Raw genomic sequence first — 8,467 nt, forward strand, 5'->3', positions numbered from 1 at the left:
ACCGAAGTTGTCTTAAATAGAGGAGATGATTGTAGTCAAGAGGACCTAATGTGCACAAAGCGTGGACACTCAGGGACCTGCAGCAGTGCTCAACGTTTAAAAAGGCTAAAACTTCTACTAGTACTACTACTACTGCTACTACTGCTACTACTACTACTACTGCTACTACTACTTCTACTACTTCTACTACTGTTACTACTACTACTACTACTACTACTGCTGCTGCTACTACTACTTCTACTACTGTTACTACTACTACTACTACTACTACTACTACTGTTACTACTACTACTACTGCTGCTACTACTACTACTTCTACTACTTCTACTACTGTTACTACTACTACTACTACTACTTCTACTACTACTGCTACTACTACTGTTACTACTACTACTACTGCTACTACCACTACTACTGCTACTACTACTACTACTGCTACTGCTACTACCACTACTACTGCTACTACTACTACTACTGCTACTGCTACTACCACTACTACTGCTGCTACTACTACTACTACTACTACTGCTACTGCTGCTACTACTACTACTTCTACTACTTCTACTACTGTTACTACTACTACTACTACTACTTCTACTTCTACTACTACTGCTACTACTACTGTTACTACTACTGCTACTGCTACTGCTACTACCACTACTACTGCTACTACTACTACTGCTACTACTACTACTGCTACTGTTACTACTACTAATACTACTACTACTACTACTTCTACTTCTACTACTACTACTACTGTTACTACTACTGCTACTGCTACTACCACTACTACTGCTACTACTACTACTGCTACTACTGCTACCACTACTACTGCTACTACTACTACTGCTACTGTTACTACTACTAATACTACTACTACTACTACTTCTACTTCTACTACTACTGCTACTACTACTGTTGCTACTACTGCTACTGCTACTACCACTACTACTGCTACTACTGCTACTGCTACTACTGCTACTGCTACTACTACTACTACTGCTACTGTTACTACTACTACTACTACTACTACTACTGCTACTACTACTACTGCTACTACTACTACTGCTACTACTGATACTGCTACTACTGTTACTACTAATACTGCTACTACTGCTACTACTACTACTACTACTACTGCTACTACTACTACTATGATACAAATCTTATTTCACAATAGCAATCTGTCAAGGTGCAAGCACACCTGGTTTTTTAAAAGGAAAGGAAGATGACTAGCAAAAGTGGACCCGGACACGCCAATGCGCCATGCGCTTCAGACCGCATGGTTAGATTGCTAAAACAGAGCCCGTAGTATCTATAGCGGCTGTCATTTCTAATTAACACAGAAGCTGCTTCGGCGGTTGTCTCGAAACGTTTGTCCAGTCAATTGAATAAACGCTGCTAATTTATTTCCGTTATTTCCGTAAGTGGACTGAAAACATCTCGTAGGTCAGTTTCATTCAGTCACAGTTCACCAAAGAAGCTGCGATTGGTGCAGTTATCTTTCAAGCTCAGTAAACATCCATCAGCGAAGCACCTGCTTCGGAAACATTTGCGATGTGATTCAGAGGTCTGAAGGTTTTCTATAAATGCAGTGGGGGAGTTTTTACAAACAGACAGTTAAAAGGCCGTTGAGCAGTGCCCCTTGATGGTCTGTGTTACAGCGGGACATGTGCTGGATTATAAATGGCCTCTTTTCAAATATGAATCACGTTCACATTGTTTAACAATATCGATTTGTTGTTTACAAATCAACACCTCTCAATCAGACTGAATAACAATGGAACACTATAATCCCTCATGGTGGGAGTATTTACTGCCGGGCAATGTAAAAACATTGATTACAGCAGTTTGAATGGAACCTTTCAACGACAGATTATAGTAAAGACTCTTATAATGTGTCGCTACCTTGGAATTCAACTCAACCGATGACAAAGACCGAGTGGAACAAGTGATGACTATAACAGGAGTTAAAAAATAAAGTACCAGTGCGCGTGATCACAGTTTAGAGGACGTCGAGTGTCTTTAAATGAATATTTGCATACATCCGCACTGTAGACCCGCGGCTGCACTGCTTTCCTTTAAATCGTTCCGTTTTCGCAACAGTAGCACAAATTGTTATTTTCCTCACCGGTCTCACTCACTTGCGTGCGCACACGGAAATATCATTAATACAATCCAAATGGTTTCTCATGGCTATTTACTTTATTCCTTATTTTTGCCTCTGGCCTCATGAATCCCTTCATTATTTTTCCAGTGGAAGGCCAAAGGGAGGAAACACTTGATTTACAGTCCCAGAAAGCCGCTCCAGCCTGTCTCTGCATGTAGATTAACAAAAGCACAAGCGCTGATATTTACTTTTTACTATTGCAGTTCCATTAAAGGTTTGTATGTCTTGAGACCACTACGCTACGTCTCGGTTTATTTTCTTGCCCCTGAACACTGTGCAGTGTTTTTTTGGACTTCATTAAGTAAATGAACAGGTGTTTCCCCCCCTTAAGTCTTCATACACAGCTAATGAGCCAAAGTAAGTGCGTTTAAATTATTAGGCAATTAGGTACGGGAAATGTAGAGAACGCTGAACACAGGAAGACATTAGGTGTGTGTACACGCACTGCTAACTCGTACAATGTGGAGTTTTCTTGTGCGATTTGGGAGAAAATTTAGAACGCTTTTTTTTTGTGTGTGTGTGTATTTTCAATGTATCATTAGTGATTATGAAAAATGGCAAAGTTGGAAATGATGTTTGCTCTGCTCAAAACTGACCGCAGCTCCATTCATGTTAATTAACCTTTTTTTTTTATGTGGTGCTGATGAATGAACAAATAAGCTGGCGGTTAAACTCATTTTGAGTTTCGGTAATTCGTAGAGAAAAAGTTAAGGAACAATAAACACATTTATGGGGGACTAATATTAGTTTTTTCTTCAGTTAAATATCACTTTGTCAGTGGAAACTGGAGTTCCAGAGGATTGTTGTTGCAATGATTTAAAGCTTGTTAGAGACAGACTGATGTGTCTAAAGTAACTCTTTATGTATAAAATTCTACTGGCTGTATTACATACTAGTTTATGTATGAACTTAATTTGAGTGGGTCTCTAATATATGGAGATATATTCGACACGCTAGAAGAAAAATAAGCATAAATACATGTGAAACAACCAGTTAAACTCTGTTGATGGTTCAGTTGATCGGTCAATTAACCACTTTGGTTCAAACTGAAAGATCTCAAAAGTGTTGTCGAAGTGTCATTTCATTTAGGTTCTTTTTTTGCTGCAGCAAGACAGAACAAGCTACATGTATGTGATGGGTTGTTGTTCTGTGGTCAAGTGGACAACCAATGTCAAAACAAACGTCACTCTCCGATGAAAAGTTGCATTGTGAAATAATACTAGATCAAAATAAAAAGTCACCTGCGGTAAACCTTGGATGGATTATGCCACAATTGCAATGTTTATTGATATGATTGGTTTAATACGGTTTTAATTTAACGTTGAACACTTTTAGTCCCCCCCCCCCCCCCTCGTGACTAATCGCACCAATTCAATCTCATGACACCAAAAATTTTGTTGCAAAATTTTTCCAGATGGTAACTCAAGACATTTTCCATGAAGTACTTCATTAAGGCGATTTAGGTCAAAGACGCACACACAAAACATTGGACGTGAAGACAGAGGAGCGCTGGCTGCCACTTTATCATCTTGCCGCGTCTCAATAATTCACTACAGTCACAGTTGGCATATGAAAAAGAGAAACTGTGCAGCGCTCTGAGAGGAAAAACCTGATCTGTCTCCTAACAAGGGGGAAGTGTGAATATGACAAAGCCTTCCCATCTGACACCCAACCCAACAAACAGCCATCTGTCATCATTATAAGTGGCACCTGATGTGCTGCACTTAAGAGGCACCTTGAATCTTTTATGCTCCACCGTCAATTAAGTTGGGCCAATTATCTTCTGAATTATTGAATCAAATTTAGAAACTCAATCACTTGTTCATAAACGGGCCAATAGCGGTGTTTCATGTTCACAGGTGGCTCTGCTGAAGATGCTGCAGAGGACCATCCAAAGTGTCTTCAACGTGTTACTAATTCATACGTTTGGATGAGCTAATCTTGCCTTCGTGTCAGCTCGCTGCCAACATCTTCCCCCTTTGGCGACGCCAGCTCTTTGGTTATTCATATTCCTGGCCTCAGACAATAGGAACCTCTTCAAACTCCATAACAGATAATCCTCTCAGCGCAAAAGTCACCTGTCTCAGGTGTATCGAGGAAGAATGTCAGCTGAAACTTTATCGCCGTGATGGACCCTGTGAAAAATATTTTCTTCCTTTTTGTTCATTTGACAGGACTTAACACCACTTTACAGCCGTTCTGACAGGTCCAGGAGTTATATTTTCCACCATTATGTTCAGGGGTGTGGAAATTAAATCGTGCAACAGGGGATTTGATGACACGTTATATTCATTTTAACAGGAGTCATTAATATCTGTGGTATCCTGTGACTAATCCCAAAACTGGCACAAAGAAGCAGAGGGGAGGGGAGATGTGAGAGACGTTCTCTGTATCTCACCATTCGCCGTTCTTCCTCCTCTTCACTACGACGAACTCACAAGAGAGCCCTCTGAAAGAAATGAATGTCCACCGGGAGGATTGTGAACAAAATCCAGCAAAACAAGTTCACCATGGTTGTTACAAATTAAGATTTCAAGGGTTTCAAAATGTTAATTTTTTTTTTTTTTTTTTAAATTGACCGTCATTGTAAACTCTGTATTGGATATCTTGATTTAAACCTGTTTCCCTGTACCAACCAGACTGTATGTCAAAATGGTTGTGAAACCCGGGTCTGAAAAGTGAGACTAATGTGAAAGTGCTTTCAAGAGCAATACCACTGAGGGCCACTAGGGGTGGGCTCCGAAAAGCCTCTGGCTCCCATAGACTCTAATTCAAAAAACTTCTCTCATAAAATACAAAGTCAGTAAATGTTTTCCACAAGTCACTATGGTGTCATGAGCTAAATTCGCTCCTTCTGATCAGTGTTCTGGTGGCCCTTTGGAAAATAATTCCATCGCTAATTAGATAATTAGGCCTCAAAGAGAGGTATGTTTGGAGGTGAGCCTGGTGTGATTGACGTGCCCAGAGTGCAGTCACCATTCCCCACTCCCTCCTCCCCAGCTCCTCCAAATATGGTCACTTCGGGCTCCAGCAAAACAAGATGGCGATGGATAAAATGCCTGACTTCAAAACAGTAGTTTACAAACCAATAGGTAACATGAACCAGGAAGAGACAACACTTCCGCCACACCATGATTTTACGTTATCCAAAATCTGACACGATATCCAGTCTCATATCATGAGACGATAAAATATCGACGTATCGCTCGGCCCTAATCTGAAGTATTGTCACAAAGTGAAGAGACAACATGAAGCTAAAGAGAGAAATCCACAATGACAAACAAACAAATGAAAGGAACTACGAGGGAAATTCATTCACTGAATAAAATGTTCTATTTATTTCCTGTTGCGTTTCTACCGTTACAACTGTTTTGAAGTCAACAGGATTTTCTATTCGATTTCTGACCATTATTTTTGCTGACATGAAACCTACATCTGACCTTTACTTTTTTTTTTTTTTTTTTTTTTTGCGGGTAGCACAATATCTGTTAAACCCACTCAACATTTTGTTCTCACATGGTGTATTTACAGTTGCAGCCGCATCTTGTGACACCACCAACCACCTCAGACTTTAGAGGCTCCGCCGTCAGCCGATCCAGCAGCTGTGAAAAGTGTTACCCGTCCAGGTCTGGCAGCGCTGCAACTGATGACTGACAGCGGGTTTAATATTTGATGAGGGACTTGGGATGAACCAAAGGCTGGTCTCTCAGAGTGTGTGATGCAGGGAACACCCAAACCCACCCATTGTTATCCCCCCCCCCTCTGTGCTGCCCGGCTATTCATAGAGCAGAGGATAGGGTTCTGCACTCGCACTCTGAGAGTTTCACCGAAGAGAGAAACACAATGAAGTCACAATAACAAAGGTCGCGGTGTCCTGACTGACAGCTTAAACCCAGAAGTTTTCTGCACCTTAAAACACTTGAATGTTTTGATGCAACATTTTTTTTTTTTTTTTATCTCAAACATAACTTCTGTCTGTCACACACCAACGTCACACCAAAATTTGTAAAAAAAAGATTCTGCTAAGATATTCACGTGGATTTAAACTCGCTCTTACTCTTAATAAAAATATCCACCCCGAATTAAATAAATGCTGTGAAATAAAAGTCGGCTTTGGGCAGGTTTTGTTGTTTTACGGTAAATATTCTAATTCTTTAACAGGGCAAACAGTCGACATGGTGTAAAATCAACATTAAAAAAAGAGGGAAAAGCACAGTTTTTGTCTCTGTACAGAAACGGTTTTAAAAAGGTTTAAAAAAAAAAATGCCATTTCAACCAGCAATGCTGGATAAGTGGACACACAAAATGCAAAAATGAACCATAGTTAGATATTAGCATCAGCAATGACAGGCTTAAATAGTATATAACATTTTGCACATTTTGTCCTCCAGTTTTGCTTTTCAGGTTTCAGGTTAAATTTGAGATAAAAAAAAAAAAAAGAAAGAAAAGAAGCTAAAAGCAACCTGCAGTGTTTTTTTTTTTTTTACCAGGAGTTCAGATGTATAGTAGATAAATGTACCTGAATGAATGAACCTTTTCACGTGTGTCTTAATCTGCTACATTGTTTAAATTCTCTTCTGTTTTCCTTAATTTCCAATAAGAAAAACTAAAGTTATGTTTAATCATCCATGTTGTGCTCATTGATAACACATAACAGATTTATACAGCATTAATAATATAAACAAAATACATTTCAGTCGGTGAGTAAAGAGGATCATCTGTCAAGCTTTTTATGTTTCTTGTCTTCGGCCGGGATTCAGTTTGTTACACTGACTTCCTGGTGTTGTCTTAATCCCCCCCTTGAACCACCACCCACCTCGGGGACCCCTGACCTCTGACACAGCGCTAACAATGTCACCATCACTCTCCGCCGCGGCACGTACGACTCACAGCTCGATGGAACGACTTCTCGCTCTGCTCTGGAGGCTGCTGAAAGGAACATTGGGAAAAGTAGGAGGAAGTCGTCGACCGAAACAGAGAAAAATGAGTTTAAGTTTAAAGTTAAAAAAAAAAAAAAAATAGTCTGCAACACTTTGTCAAAATTAGTTATGGCGTTAGTTTGAATATCACAACTTAAAGATATATCCGAGCATCTTCGTATCCCAGCTGAGATTTTGGTACAGTTTAAGTGTGCAGGAATGTGGCTTGCTGTATTTTGTACTTTTTAAGAACGTGACAGTGAAAAACAAAACAAATGCAGTAATGATTCTTCTACGGCAGCGTGCATTAATGCAGAATGCAAAGACAGGAGTCTGATTTCTTCAGATGAGATAAAAGATTTCCATAAAGGTAAATAACAGTCATGTTAATTCCACATCAAGTGTTTCATTATTTTTTTTAAGTGTTTAAAGACGGAGTAGGGCTTTAGAAATAAATAACGTGAAGTCTTCAATAATATTTAAAGTTGTATTCACAGAAATTGATTACTTATCTGACAACATACCAACTTTTTATAATTTAATATTCAGTATAGCAGAAGGATGTCACAGCAAATTGGCAGTAGAGATAAACAAAACGTCTAAAATGACTCCGGCCTTGCACATAATTTGACCCCCCCCCCCCCCCCCCCCCAATTGTAGAGCAGACAAATTTAAAAGGGTGTAAAAAGTATTTTCGACGTTTTCAGTGGTTTATTTGCACATTCTCACGCGGCCATGTAGCTCTTTGTGCGTGCGGGACTAACGTCGTCGAGGAGCGATGATGAAGCTGCCCTCTGAGTTAAAGCCGAGCTAATGCGTAGTGATGGTGATGTACCTGAGCTCAAAGGCTGAGATGAAATATACAGTATCAAGTATCCTGCAGGTGTCTCTCTGTGGCTCAGCACGAATCCGTGGGATTTACTGCGGGACTTAGAGGTGCACTCTCTTCATACCACCTCTGGCGGTGTGCCTGAAGGAATCAGCGGCCCCGGCTTTTTTTTTTTTTTTTTTTTTAATGACTGTCAGGACGTCCGTGGGGGAATTTTGGCAGGTTGGAAAGAAACACTGAAACCGATCCTCCTCTTTTTGCCCTTTTCTGCTCAGCTCTTAATCCATAAACCATCCCTGAACAGGCCCATCTGGCATCTGGTCGCCTCCTCATCGCCTCCCTCTCCGCTGTCTAAAGACAGCAGCGGCTCTTTTCCTCTCTGCGTCTGTGATTTCACTTTTCACGTCCATCTTTTTAGGGGTTTTCGGGTGTCATTTCCTCGTCTCTGTTTCCTTCTCGTCTCTGTCACATTGTCATTCAAGCACGCCGGCTAAATAATGAGTTTGTTCATCTACAGTTAATGATGATTCCAAAAACAGATCAACTCGA

This window comes from Embiotoca jacksoni, unplaced genomic scaffold, assembly GCF_022577435.1.
Source record: "Embiotoca jacksoni isolate LCO1_2020_lvr unplaced genomic scaffold, fEmbJac1.0.p SCAF_5, whole genome shotgun sequence".
Classification (NCBI taxonomy): Eukaryota; Metazoa; Chordata; class Actinopteri; family Embiotocidae; genus Embiotoca; species Embiotoca jacksoni.